Source organism: Nipponia nippon, unplaced genomic scaffold, assembly GCF_047370975.1.
Source record: "Nipponia nippon isolate SJK-2023a ecotype South Korea unplaced genomic scaffold, ASM4737097v1 scaffold_7, whole genome shotgun sequence".
NCBI lineage: Eukaryota > Metazoa > Chordata > Aves > Pelecaniformes > Threskiornithidae > Nipponia > Nipponia nippon.
Window position 1 is genome coordinate 23,875,764 of NW_028262391.1, and position 13,687 is coordinate 23,889,450.

Below are 13,687 nucleotides of genomic sequence, written 5' to 3' on the forward strand. Positions count from 1 at the left end.
TGTCCTGCTTGTCGAATAGTGACTCTTTGTGTCAAAGCACCTTCGGGAAACTTCCCCTGACACCAGCAAATATCGGTCCCGTGTGACCGCATGCGGTGCGGGGCGGTGCCGGCTGCCCGGGGCCAGGCCCTGCTGCCCCGCAGGCCCCGCAAGCCGCCCGCCCAAGGCCGCGCCGAGCCGCCGCTCCCGCCCGCCAGGTGGCGCCGTGGGGCGCGGCGGGGCCTCCCCGGGGGCGGGACCGGGCCGCCACGTCCGGCCGCCCCCGCCCCGCCCCGCCCCGCCCCGGGCCCGGGGGAGCGCGGGGAGCCGGCGGCGGCGCGGCCCCTTCGCAGCGGCTGCCCGCGGCCGCCCCCCACCCCGGGCGTCCCGGCGGAGGCGGGGCCGGCAGGGAGCCCCCCGCACCCATCCCTCCTCCCGCTGCGGGGGCCGGGTGAAACCATGGCTTTGCTGATGTTCCCGGTAAACTCTCTCTCTCTCTCTCTCTCTATGTATGTATTTTTTCAGGATTTTGGACTTAACCTGTTGTGTAGTTGTAAAGTGTCTGGTACAGAGGGGCCCTGACTCTGCTTGGAGCTGCTGGACAATAAAAATACTCTGAATCTTAACATTTCCTGAGGTCAGCAGGCAAGTACGGAGTTACTGTGCGTTAGTGCACCACGCTCTGTGCATACACGCCACGCAGAGTTGCAGGTGAAGTCCTGAGGGCGCTGCTGCCATCTTCAGTGGAGCTGAAATGTCACCGAGATCTTCTGTTGAAGAGAAATCAAGTGTTAGCGTACAGCACTTGTGAAATACTGCCTCTCGGGTGTGTGAGGCTGTGTTTGCCCATTGTTGAGGTCCTTAGGCCTTCTGGCATGTCCTCCAAGGGGATTTAAAAGGATCATTTACAAATTCCGAATTGAATGTTTACTACCTTTGCCCCAAGTGGAATCGGGCCAGTTTATAAATACACACCCAATCCTTTTTGGATACAGAGGAGCCTCAGTTCAATTTAAATCTTGTGGGAATGAGTTCCGTAGGTTAATTATGTGCTGTATGGAAAGGGATTTTATGATTTACAATGTTGCCTTTCACATTGTATTGAAGTCATCTTGTTCTTGTATTATTAAAAGGGGGTAACCAGTCAGCCCAGAGATGACAACAGGGACTTAAACAATATGTGTTATTGTCAAAACATGTTAAGCATAAACAGGTTACTATCCACTCCTGTTAACGTCCAGACTCGCTCTAGACTCACCTTAAATTCCTGTGTGAAAAAGTATTTCCTTTCCTCAGGTTTGAGTTTTCCACCCTTTCCATTTCTTTGCATATCCCTGTGTTCAAACACGAAGACAGGAAAGAGCCAAGCTTCTATCTCCTGTGGTGTTCCTGTTAATTCCAGGGTGTGCTTATATCGAGTCTTCTCTTATTCACTTCTTCTCTGTCCTGAAAAGTCCTGGTCTTTCAATCTTCATTTGAATTTTCCCAGGCCCTGTATCATCAGCATCTTTGTGAAGGTGAAGTAGCCAACAGCTTGAGGGTTGGTGTTCTGCCCTGAAGCAGGCAGGGCTGTAATCTCCCTTCCTTCCTAGTGCCTCTTAGCACGGCTCGTGATTTTTTCCATAAGCTGAAAGAGAAGCTGTACAATTTCACGTAGTCACAGCTGTACAGTGCCCGCATATTTCAGGTTCCTACCAAGATATTTCATTTTTTCACTGTCCCATACCTCAAGCGTCCAGACACCTTGTTGCCTTCTTTGACCATAGCTACGCGTTCCCATGAAGGCTGTTCTCAGTAATACCCAGGTATATTTTGTATTAGCACCATTAACTGTGAGCAGCGCTGTCTGAAAACAGCCATGCCTTATTACTTTACTGAAGTACAATTATCTGTTAAAAAGCCCAGACTGGGCTAGCCTTTATTTTGCCCCCTGTAACTGAAATTTGGCTTGAAGTGTTTCTAACTACAGCCAGTAAATAGAGACAAAATCCAATCTCTCAGCATTATCTTTTTCACCCATTGTCCAACAATGTCTCCAGTGATTTATTTGATGACTCTTGCTTGGCCACGTACGAGATGGGGTGAGCAGTGGAAATGATACTCATTAGGACAGATAGGAGCACTGATGCAAAAGCAGGTTCAACGATTGCTGAACGATTTGGAGAGTGCGTTGGAGACAGCTGTATATTGGAGACTGAAGTGTATGTTTCTCAAAGGATTAGGAGGGGACATCAAAATATGTGCATCTTTAAACAAGCTGGCATCCCGACTTTGTTACCCTTATTTAAGGCGATCCCAACAGGCCAACTCTCAGACTTTACTGAAGTTTGCTTGTGTAATGACTGGGTTCTTTTCCTCTTCAGGTTTTGTCCAGAGAAAGTAGGGAGCAGCTGCCAGTGAGTTTCCACTAGCGCTCCGAGTAGAGGGTATGGCCAGCACATATGAAAATAAGATAGCATTACTCATTATAAGAAGTGGCAAAGTCTGGCCTGTAGATATCACCACTATTTTTCCACTTACACAGAGTATTGATCATATGCCAATAGAAAAAGCTTCCAACTAAAACATTTTAAGAAAGGAAACATTGTTTGAAGCCTGGCAATAAATGTTTTCCTTCCCCTGAAATATGTGCTGAACATATATAAAGAAGACTCAGAAGAAGTGTCTAGTGAGGTTTAACATTTTGTAATCATATGGATGGATCTGTTAACATTTCTCACGCTTTGTTCTTTAATAGGTGAGCATTGTAATTAATACTATTCAGTTAAAAACGGTAATTAAACACTGAAAACAATAGATAATGTAATGCAGTTGGATAAATCCATCAAAAAGGCAATAGTATAACATTAAAATGCCAACACCATGAAATCTTTGTTGGTTTAAAATTCCTTTGCTATTCTGCCACTTTCTTTGTTTCTTTATGCTACTGTGTTTTCTTGTAACCGTAAACATCAGATGACCACTAGCAACGCGTATGCAGCGGTGCTGCCTCCCAGGATGCGTAGCTGCAGCCTCGAAGCCCAGCCTTACGGCAGCAATCAATCAGGATCCACGTGGCCGATTGTTTTGCAGACATAATGGTGGCGTATTTATGTATCTCTAAACTTGTTTTTCAGGATCTGTGGCTGCCTGCATATCATGAAGCTCACTGCTTAACAACAGAAATAAAGCACTTGTCAGGCAGAAGCGATGCGTCAGTGCAAAATGGAATTCGCAAGACTAAAGTTTACACAAGGCAACAACAAAATCTACTGTGCCATTCTGTTAGGCAACAAAGGTAATTTGTTATGCAACATAATGAGGACTTGTGTGTGATAGACGGCAGTGGCTCTCAGTTACAGGGCGTTGACATCAACAGGCACATGCAGATATAAGAGAATTGCTATACATAGCAGAGAATTCAAAAGCTTTGTTGTTATTACAGGGTTTTTTCCCAACTTAAAAATCACAGAATAAACAAACACACTGGGACCAGTCCTGCAGTCCTTTATGATCTGGGTAGGACCTTCATCGTTTCCTTTTGGGTTGGTCTGTGTCTTAGACTTGACCATCAGCCTAGGGGCCACAAGGTCAGGGCTCGCAAGCGTCATGCATTTCATGTGGCTCTGACACATTTGGCAGGTCTCCTGCCAGCCCACAGAATGACACGGGGAGAGCGAGTGTAGGGGGAGAAGTAAGATACACTCATAATACTGTTTACCGCTGCCCAGAAGTCCATGATGTCTAATCCCACGTGCTCCACTGCTGCTGTTAGCATATACACTCCTAAAAGCCAGTTATCCTTCCTGTAGGGAGGCAATGGTCATTCACCTATTTTGCAGATAAACTGCCAGCAAGTGGGCTGTGTACAGAGCTGGGAATAGAGTCGTGGCTTCTAAAGCAGTGAGGTTCATCTGCTTTGCCATATCACCTTTCAAAACACATGTACCAGCTGGTGTGATTGGGCCTCTTGTTTATGATGACTTAGGCTGCTCTCTGCCTCCAGAGCTGGGCCTAGACCCAAAGATCCTGTTTGCTGACATTCCAGTGCTGTCTCACAAATGCTTCTGTAACTTGCTGCCGGGTATGTGTTCTCCTGGCCCACACTGAATGTTTCCCTTGTCGTTCAGCTGGAAGAGAGTCTGGGAGCAATCTCTTCCTGAGAGCTGCAAGGGAGAGCCTAGTCTTGAGTGTCACTGATAAATTCATGCAGGAGAAATAAAGAATCAAGACTGTGCCACACGGCGTATAGAGCAGAGGACTAAGCTGAAGTTATGTTGGTAACCTTTGTCCTGGCAATCTGTGGGGTTGGTTGTTTCTTCAGCGTGCATGTAACATTGTAAGTTACATATGATATTCTGGAATAGTCGTAATCAAGCAAACAGTTTTATTCCATGATTGCTGTGTTAATCTGGAACTAATGCTTGCTTTTTGCCTCAAACCACAGTCAAGCCTGGTTGGCTGGACTACATTAGGGGAAGCTGCTCCTGTAGAAAAGTCGAAGATCCTCCTTCCCTTGTGTACTGTGCCTTAAGCATCGCTGTCAGTGGTGGGATGTTGGAGTTCTTCTGACTGTGCCAGCGACTCAGCAAGGGCCTGATCTGTTTACTGCTGCTGAAACAGGAGCCCGGCTACTTAGCACAGTGATGACAGCAGTACAGCTAAGGGTAAACCACTGCGTTAGCCGCTACCTTGGTCAAGCTACTTGACCTCTTGGTGACTTGGGTTACATGGGAGTATCATCACTATGAACTTACTCTCCAGTGCTTGAGGATTTAACCAAGCAGGCTGAAATAGCTAAAGAAAAGCTGTGAAATGAAAGCAGTTTTAGTGAGTTATGGTGTAATGTTGGACATGACACTCAGGCCCAGGTTTTCAAACGACTTGAGAAAAATTTTGATTTTGGTGCCAAACAGGCACCTGTACTTCATTGCCAGAGATGCCAGGCACCTGCCATTCAACAGTGGCTTCCTCGCATTATAAGGCAGATGGGTTTGTTTTTCTTGTGTACTTTTTAAAGCCTCTTGAACAATAGCGATCTAGTCCTGATGGAGATATTTGAGGACCCACCATGACAGACATACTTCATGATGGTACTGTTTTTTTTTTAATTTAAGCAAGGTTCATTTAATTACCAACCGAAGTAATTAAATTAAGTCCAACCGAATGAATGTTGCATCATAAGAAGCAATAAGATTCCATACTGTGAGGATAAGAAGCAAGCAAACCAACCCTGCCTTTCATGCAGAAGATGCTATCTGACATTTGCATAGATATTGTATATGTAATTAAAGCCATCCTTAGTGTGTAATGCTGTTATTACGGCCCTTGCTACTTTGTAGCAGTTGGTAGACCTTGTAATGAACAAGCATAAAAATATCCCTGGGACTCTAAAAAGCATTACAGCGACTTTGTAGACAATGACTGTCTTAAAGTAAACCCCACAAGCATCCTTGCTTTTTCACAGGGAAACATCTTGTTAGCATCTGTCAATATGAATTTCATTTTGCATCGAGAAAATGCTGATTGTGGAACAGTCTGGGAACTGCGCGCAGAAAGCTCACAGGTGAGTAAGCCGGCTGGCTCCTTCTGCAGCGCAAGTGCAGCGTGTTTTCAAATTCACAGTGCTGCTTGGCTGAGCCTCAGGGTCATGAAGAGGTGAGCTGCTGTGCTAGACAGCCCCGCGTGAGCTACCCTCCCAGAGGTACCGCGCTTGGCTGCGCGACGTGGCAGAATTGTGCAGTGGTAGGCGATCCGGTGTCGGATGTGCTGGAGGGTTGTCTTTCCGCTTGAATGCGACTACTTGCAAATGTTCTGCTGCTTCGTTCCTCTGCAGCCCTGCTTTCAGGACCGTTTCAAGGTCAAGGCTGTTAACGGGGCTGTGAGCGCGATGCTTCCTCTCAGACTGCGAGGTCTGTGGTACAGGGGTGATTATTTACTATACGCTTCTGCAGTACCTAGCGCACTGAAATGTTACGCTTCTCAGCACTTGCAACCTGCCTAGGAGCCACGCAGTTCATGTGCTTTTTGTGCATCTGTCAGCCCTGCTGCCTGTCCCCCAGGGTCTCCAAGTGGGCAGCTGGGCTACCCTCGCCTTGGGGCTCTCACCCCAGATACTGTTCGCAGGAAGCAGCTGGAGTGATTGCTGGGGATTAAGGCCAGATCCTGGGGCTTCCTTCAGCCAGCCCTTCGCTCTCGTGTAGGCAGCAAGCGAGCACCCACCTTCCAGCAGTGCCAGCACACAGAAACATTTTTGGCAAACTTACCCATCCCCAAGGTCTCTCTGTCAGCACCTTTCTCCCTCCTTTATTCCTTCGTCTCCTGCCCTTGTAGCAAGGGATGCCCCCCCACTCTCTCAGCCCTCCTTGCCCTGCTCTGTGGAGTTGTGTATTCCCTTTCCACCACTACTTGGGTCAGGCGTGGCAAGATGAAGGAACAGGTCAGTAATGTTTAGCTGAATAAAGTATCACATGTAGAACTGCACAGAACTCGCACCGTTTCCATCAGCAGCTTACCAGAATATGAATGAGTACAATTGTTCAAAAAACAAGTTAAGAAGGATTTTCACATATAAGCACTTGGACTGAGATTTGGTATGGCGGCAGGCGGATGTGCGGAGTCGCGTGTTTCAGGCCTCTACTTCACCGTCTTCAAGGTACTGTATTAGTGTCAGGCTCATCTGGGTCGAGATGGTGGAATTTGTGCCTCGGCAGGAAGCTTGCCAGCTGATTGCTCTCTGCGTGGAAGTTTTTTGTGCAAATGGTGTATCTGGAGTGCTTTAAAGTCAGTGCTGTGCCCAAACTGCACCTAGATAAGCCTTTTCAAAATTCAGGAAATGTGTCCATAGCAGGATTTGATTTTAACAATTAGAAGAACCAAAACCTAATAGATATTCCTTTAATCTGCTTGCAACAGGCACTGCACCAGGTGAATGTCAGAGACAGGATGAGTGGGACTGTCAAGGACTGACAGGTGACCAACCAACTTTAGTTAACCAAACTGGCAGTTTTTATATTGTAATCTAAATTGAGTTTCAAAGCAGGTGTGTTAGAGGTATTTACTAAGTTCTAGGGCTTGATAAGTGCTGTTAGTAAGATGAAACTTGGAATTAGGCACTTTGAAAGTCATAACAGGTCGAGTATCTAATGAAAAATTAAAGAATGAAATTAGCGGGAACAAGAGAGTTCCCACCAGAGCAATAACCCGGTCCTTGAAAGCAGCCGGCAGCCTCTGTGGAGGCAGTTAGCATGCTCTCTTCTCACAGCTGCTCGCATCTTCTCCCGAGACTGTGACTTGGCTTAGTGTTGATTTTGTTTGTTGTCAGCACAGGCTGATTTGAATATGGTCTGAGTAAAAACAGTTAAAATCTCAGGATCTGCCTCCGAGATTGTTTTAGCTGTGTTTTCAGAAGTGGTCATGCATGTTGCTGACAACAAATGGTTCTCCCCTAGTAGTCGGTCATCTCATAGCCTAGTCTTACTTTCATACTTCTTAGCTATAGAGCAAGAAACACTCGGAAATTGCTGCATTCATAATATGCAAAGTTCACTTACTGAAAGGGAAATGTTTGGGAGTAACGTGCCAGTTTTCCCTTGCATTTCACTACCCAGGACTTGTGACTACCAGAAGGGACTGCAAACCGAGTGGGCCCTGGGGAGCCGCGGGCAGCTCTGCCTCTCAGCCTGCCGCCTCCTTCCCTCTGCTCGGCCTAGATCAGCTCACGGTTTACTCTTAACGCTTCCTACAGCGCTGCTCACTACCTGGGGATTGCTCCTGTGCTGCTGCTTTACGTGAACGGTCAGTTTTGGCTGCCTTCTCCTCTTGCCACAGTGAAAGCAAAATGCTCCCATTCACAAGGTTACTCTGGGCCAGGGGAGTAAGAGCTGTCGGTGGTGTTGCCAGATGCTACTCTTACACACACACAGCAGAAGATGTGCTATGTGAGGGGGGTGTTTTCTGGTTTTGGGTTTTCTTGTAAGATTCCAGATCTTTAAAGATATGTTAATAAAAGAAAATGTCAACCTTAAGAAACAAAACCACCAAAACCCCAATTGTAGTCCTTATAAAAAAGTAAAGAATTTAAGTTAAGAATACACTATAAAATACAACTTTTGCCCTAATGGTTGCATGATAAACGCTTAGAAATGAGACGTAGCTGTAACCTAATACTTCAGGCAGAAATTAACTGATAATTAATATGAAAAAGTCATACTTTTAAAGTAATTTGCATGATTTTTAAATGCTAAGTATTGGCAATATCATCTCTTTAATGCCTAAATTCAAGAGTGCAATACTGCTTTTTCCTCCAAATCATGTTATAACAATATGTAAAAGTATGTTTAATACTGTTACTTGATTAGAATTGGGCAAGCATAGACAAGCAAGAAATACAGAACGACGCAAAGCCAATTCCTTGCGACCTTTACAGGACCATCAGGGCATTCTCACTGCTTATCAGAAAATATGTAAATAGCTCCTGGCTCCATTACTTACTTACTCAGAGAGTGAGGCAAGGTCTTTTTCCGTAAGCCTTCTTCCAGGAAACTCACCCTCCTCTAGGTGTGTAATGAGAGACGACAGTAAAAAGAAAAAGCAAGAATAAAGGGCAGCACTAGATAGTGACACGAATACAAAAGATCCTGGGAAGTGGTGAGGGAGAGGCACGGATTGTCAGGATCTGAAGAATGCTAAATACGCTGATAAGTGACAACTAGATGAGATGAAATTGCGGTCAGGAGTGTGTAAGTTAGGCCGGGCAGACGAGCTGTCTGCAGGCTGAAAAATCCAACTATGCTAGTGAACATTCAAAAAAAGATTTCTTCACAGCAAGGACAAGAAACTGAGCAAGTCAGACTTGTCTCTGTAGTGCCTTAGTGCTTATTTTCATCCTTTCAGGCGATGCTTAGGTGCCGCAACCGCGTTCAGCAGATGTGGAACAGCCTTACTTGGAGAGCATCATCTGCGCAGGGACAGCTGATGGAGGGTGGAAGAAGTGAAGTACTAGCCATGCTCTGTGGGAGGAAATCAGAAGTTTGGATTAAGGAACTGTCTTAGGGACACTCAGTGGAGAATTAGAGCCAGCAGTGCCTTTGCTGCTGGTTGTTCTCTGGGATTTTTAAGTTGACACAGTAGCTCCCTTTGTGTAGGTGGAATTGTTCTGGTTCATACTGGGGTGTTGAAAGGAAGTAGAGTCCTTTCAAAGCATGGTTTAACCTACAGATGCCATAAAAGCTGCTGGCAAAGTGCTGTCGAAAGTCAGCCATGGAGAGTGATATCTCACTCAAAATCTGTCAATTCTGGTGCAGATATAAACTCAAAAGCACCAGCAGTCTCTGAGACTTGCTGGTGGTAAACACTTCACAAGGTCCTGACTGAAATTGTTTCTCCTAGTTGTTCCTTCTCAGCTGCTTTTAGGGTTTTCATCACATCTGCTGTTGATTTATATAGGTGTCAGGATAGGTGCCTGAATTTAGATTATTAAATGACCACTACCAGATACAGAAGAGAGTACTGGTTCTTCCGTGCTGAAAGAAACCAACAGGATATATTCTTTTTCCTTTAAGAAGGCAGTTGTTATGGAGAAGTCACAAGTACATTGGGAAAAGAAGCAAAAAGCTCTGTTTTAGCCTGGATTAGTTCACTCATCCCATTTGTCCCAGTGAGCCAGAAGCTTGCAACAGTGGAAGGGAGGGGGCGACGCAGAGAGCACCACGAGTGGGCAAGGGAAGGTGGCGTCGTCTTGTCCTGTGGGTTTATGCCAGATAAAGTGTTGACTGAACTCTGGCTTCATTTTTTCTATGACTCCAGGTGGAAGCTGCATGTACAGAGTGCCCCGAAGCCCTTCTCCCTGTGGAAGGGTGATGTTGCCGTATGGTAATGTAACTGGTAGGCAGGGAGGTTTGCTCAAGGGGAGGTGGACCAGCACCCTGCAAGAAATGGCAAGGAAGCTACTGCTACCTGTATTTTGTTCTTGGTTGGTGGGGAGGGAGGGCTTTGCTCCTTCCAGGGGACAGGGGGAGGGAAGAGCTTTGGCACTGCGGATCTGCAAAGCAAACCCATGAGCACAGGCTCCAGAGGAGCCTGGAAAAGGAAGCTCCAGGTGGAGGCAGCTTTGGGTTCCTTTGTTTTGTGACATTGGCTCTCCTGCCCTGCTCAGACCCCTATTTGTGACCAGCACAGCTATAGGAGAGGGTTTGGAATTGCTATTGTTCATTGCAAGCTATTGCCCATATCAAGCATTAAAAGAACGTCAGGCTTAAAAAATATAATGTTGCTGCATTTTTAGTGTATTTGTCAACTTTGTATGTTTGAAAATTTTCATTAAACCTTCCTCCAAGTACTAAAATTTACAAGAGACCAATGACCCAAGTTCTTCCGCTGACAAACACTATTCTCACTGCTTGTGACAGCCAATGAAACAAGAATATGAGGTTCAACTTGCCCTGTGGGATGTCCCAATCCTCCTGCAATGGCATTTTTTTAGATTCAGGCTTTTCTTAGAAGCCACGTTTGCCTTTGGTCCCCATGACTGAGGCTACCCCTTCTGTGGGGGTTGCTTACTGTCCTCCTCTCAGCTCATCAGTTGCCTCATGTCTCCTAGCAGACACTCCCTGGTCTTCCCACCAAATACAGCCTGCAGCCCACAGGGGCAGACCCTTGTGCTCTACCACCTGACATGTTGCCAAATGTGATGGCTGGATCTGCGCCTCTGTGAACACTACACCTGAAGTTACAGGTTTTGACTCATTAAAACACCATCTCCCAAGTGGTGGCCCAAAACCTGGTGGCTGTGTTGCTGGTGAAGGTTGGCACAAGATGCTATTGAAGTGCAGAGGAGAGTGCTTTGAGTGAAGGTGTTTTGATGACTGGCTGGAGGTTAGCAAGATGTCCGTATTGGCTGTGGGTAGCTGGTTACTGCTGGTACCTGAAAAATGTCTTGCAGGGTGGTGCCTGCGGGATGGTGTGTGTCAGCCTGAGGGGCTGACAAAGGGCTCCTGTGTGGATTTTGTGGTGGGCAGAGGCCTGTGGCGCACGTGGTGTTTGTGGCTGGCACCGTGGATGGGTGGCTAGATGCACCACCACGAGGCGTGGGATGGCAAGGCTGCAGTGCCCTCAGTTGGCCGTGGCAGACCTGGGCCCTGTGTGTCCGGGCGGTGTCACGTATTACCTGGTCCTTTCCAGCCAGCTCCCCTGGGGGAATTGGAGACTGGCGCTCAATGGACCAGCAGATTTTATTGCAATACTTGCCTTTCCTGAGGGAAGGAGACAAAGGGGGAGAGAGCGAGGAATAGCTGGGTAGCATTTAGCATGACTCAATGTTTTACTACGAAGTGCAAAGTCACGGCTGAAAACATCACGCTTGTAAACTTAGGGGGCTGGCCTGCCCTCCTGCCCAGGGCGAAGGTAGCTTGCCCTCCTGGGGCACCTGCAGGGCTGGGTATGGCGGTAGCACGCAGGCGGAGCTGCCGCTGGGCTCCCTTTTGGCCTGGGGTGCTGGAGGCAGGCGGCGGTGCTTCGGGGAAGTGGTAATGCCTGGGGAAAAGAAGGAACTGGCCCGAAGCCCTGGAGGGAGCAGGGTGCCGGGAGCCCCGCCGCAGCCCGGGCTACCCAGCGGCAAATAACCAACCTTTCGGTCTGAACGTGCCTTGGCGCCGGGGCCGGGCCGAGGAAGAGGAGGAGGGAGAGGCGGAGGAGGCCGGTCGGCCCCGGGGTGGGGCGGGCTGCCGGCAGCCTGGGTCGGGGACGCCCTGTCGGTGCGCGCCTGCGGGAGCCCCGCCAGCACAGCCGGGTAGGACAGCGAGCCGTGTTTCCTCTTTATTTCACTTTTTTCACTTTATTTCACTTTCCCCCGACCCCCTCCCAGCACCGAGAGCCCCGGGGCGGCCGCGGGCCCGTCCCGGAGCGTGCCGGGGCGCGGCGGGCGGCTTTGCGTCCCGGCTGGGTTCTGCCCGCGGGCAGGGCGGGAGGGCGGCTGAACTTCGCCGCTGAGCTCTCCGCGGCGGAGGATCGCTGGGGCGGGGGTGCTCCGCGCCGGGACGCCGAGGAAGAGCCCGGGCTGAGGGTCCGGGACAGCCCCGTCCTCCGCCGCGGCAGCGCCCGGCCGGGCATCGGCTCCTGCGCTGGCAGAGCCGAGCTCCTCCCTGCTCCGGCTGACTGACAGCGGCCCCTTCCCGGCTCCTGGCCGTGCGGGCTCCGGTGTGGTCCCCTCCCTCCCGCTGGCGCCTGCGGCTTTTGCGTTTTGCGAGAAGCTCCTCTGTCCCACTTCAGTGGATGCTGGTTGAGCGGCTTCCCAGCCCTTCGCGCTGGTGCGGCCCCAGGAGGAGACCCCCCCCCTCCCTGGAGGTGCTTGTGGGGTCTCTTCCCATTTTCCGAGGGCGGGGGATGAGAAGAGGGGTTGAGATTGAAAAAGATCAGATGCTGCTGCATCAAAAAGAAACTAGGAAAAAAAGAAAGAAAAAAAAAAAAAGAAAAAAGAGTCAAAACCGCCAAGGAGATGTGACTACGGAGGCTAATTTACCAGAAAGCAATGGGAACAGGGCTTCCAGTAGGGAAATTTCAAACCCCAGGAAGGTCTGGCAGCTGCTGGGAGTGGGGAAGTGTGGCTGGCAACGTGTCTGAGGCTAACGCCTCCTGCCTGCCAGCATGTGTCAGACCCTTTAGCGTGTTAATGGGAAGAATTCACCAATTAAACAACATTTCATCTTTTTTTTCTTTAAATGTTTTCCACGTGTGCTGTCCTGAACGGTAACCTCAAATTTTTTTAATGATGTAAAGCATTAATGTTGCCTGACTTCTGTAGCAAGGTGTTTTCCTTAGCTGTGATTAATCACCCTGTTTTTCTATTCCAATTAAGCTGCTCACTTGGAGTACTGAGACAATCAGCGTCTTGTTGTGTGAGCTGGTCTCAGAATTATTAGCGAGTTTGTCCCTCAGATTGGATTCGTGGTAGACCAGAGGTATTTTCAATTTCAGGCTATTGTATTTTCCTGACAATTGTAACATGCGGGAAGTTACTTGAGTCAATGACCTGTTAAAGCATGAGCAGGCTGGGAGGGGTCTGATAAGAGTGGAGCCTTGATTGCATACACATACGTGCACTGGGGTTTACTTCTTGCAGACATTACATCCTGTAAGAGAGCTCAGACAACTACTGAGGCACTATGGGCTATCCGTTGCCCTCGCGTCAGAGTCGATGTTAAACGTTTGAATGCGATGTTCCAGTAATAGTTTTTGTACGTTAAACACAAAGATCAGTGAGTTAATCTTTGACGTTGTCAGGGCGATGCACGGCATTCCCTGGTGAGCTTAGTCCCTTTTGGCAATAAGAGTGGACAGGAACTGGAGCTGAGATGCTTGAGGAGGGGAAGAAATGGAGGAGGAACAGCTAACTACTTGCACCTCCCAAGCATGGGAAGAGTCTTGCCAGTGCCGGGCTGTGGCTCCTGTTGGTGGGGCCTGCTGTGTCCTGGTGTAATTGGCTCCATCTTTAGCAGTAGCGGCTACAAGGGTCCCCAGAAATAGTGAGGAACAGACCTGATCACCAAATGTATTATTTTGCAGAAAATTTTAAAGCAAAGCATATTACTTTTGCCAACACTTGCAGTATATTTTTTTAAAGTTTTGATTGACAGCTTTGACTCAACTGCAGACTGGCTTCCCTGGCTGGGCGGTATCTCCCCAGTTGTGTCATCGCCTCCCCTTTGGGTGATCTCACGCCGCCTCGTGAGAG

At 48.4% G+C, this 13,687-nt stretch overlaps 1 protein-coding gene across 3 annotated transcripts in view; it reads left to right on the top strand.

Moving 5' to 3' along the window:
• The first annotated feature begins 388 nt into the window (after positions 1 to 388).
• PIK3CB (phosphatidylinositol-4,5-bisphosphate 3-kinase catalytic subunit beta) overlaps positions 389 to 13,687 on the top strand; it is a 117,844-nt gene continuing 104,545 nt past the window's right edge. The window contains exons 1-4 of one of the 3 annotated variants that reach the window (XM_087740127.1): positions 389 to 459; positions 3,096 to 3,256; positions 4,406 to 4,625; positions 5,426 to 5,524. The gene's annotated coding sequence lies outside the window, so the exon portion shown is untranslated. Of the gene's footprint in view, positions 460 to 3,095; positions 3,257 to 4,405; positions 4,626 to 5,425; positions 5,525 to 11,596; positions 11,747 to 13,687 lie in introns of those variants that run through there. The other 2 variants (XM_087740128.1, XM_087740126.1) reach the window with 2 other exon arrangements.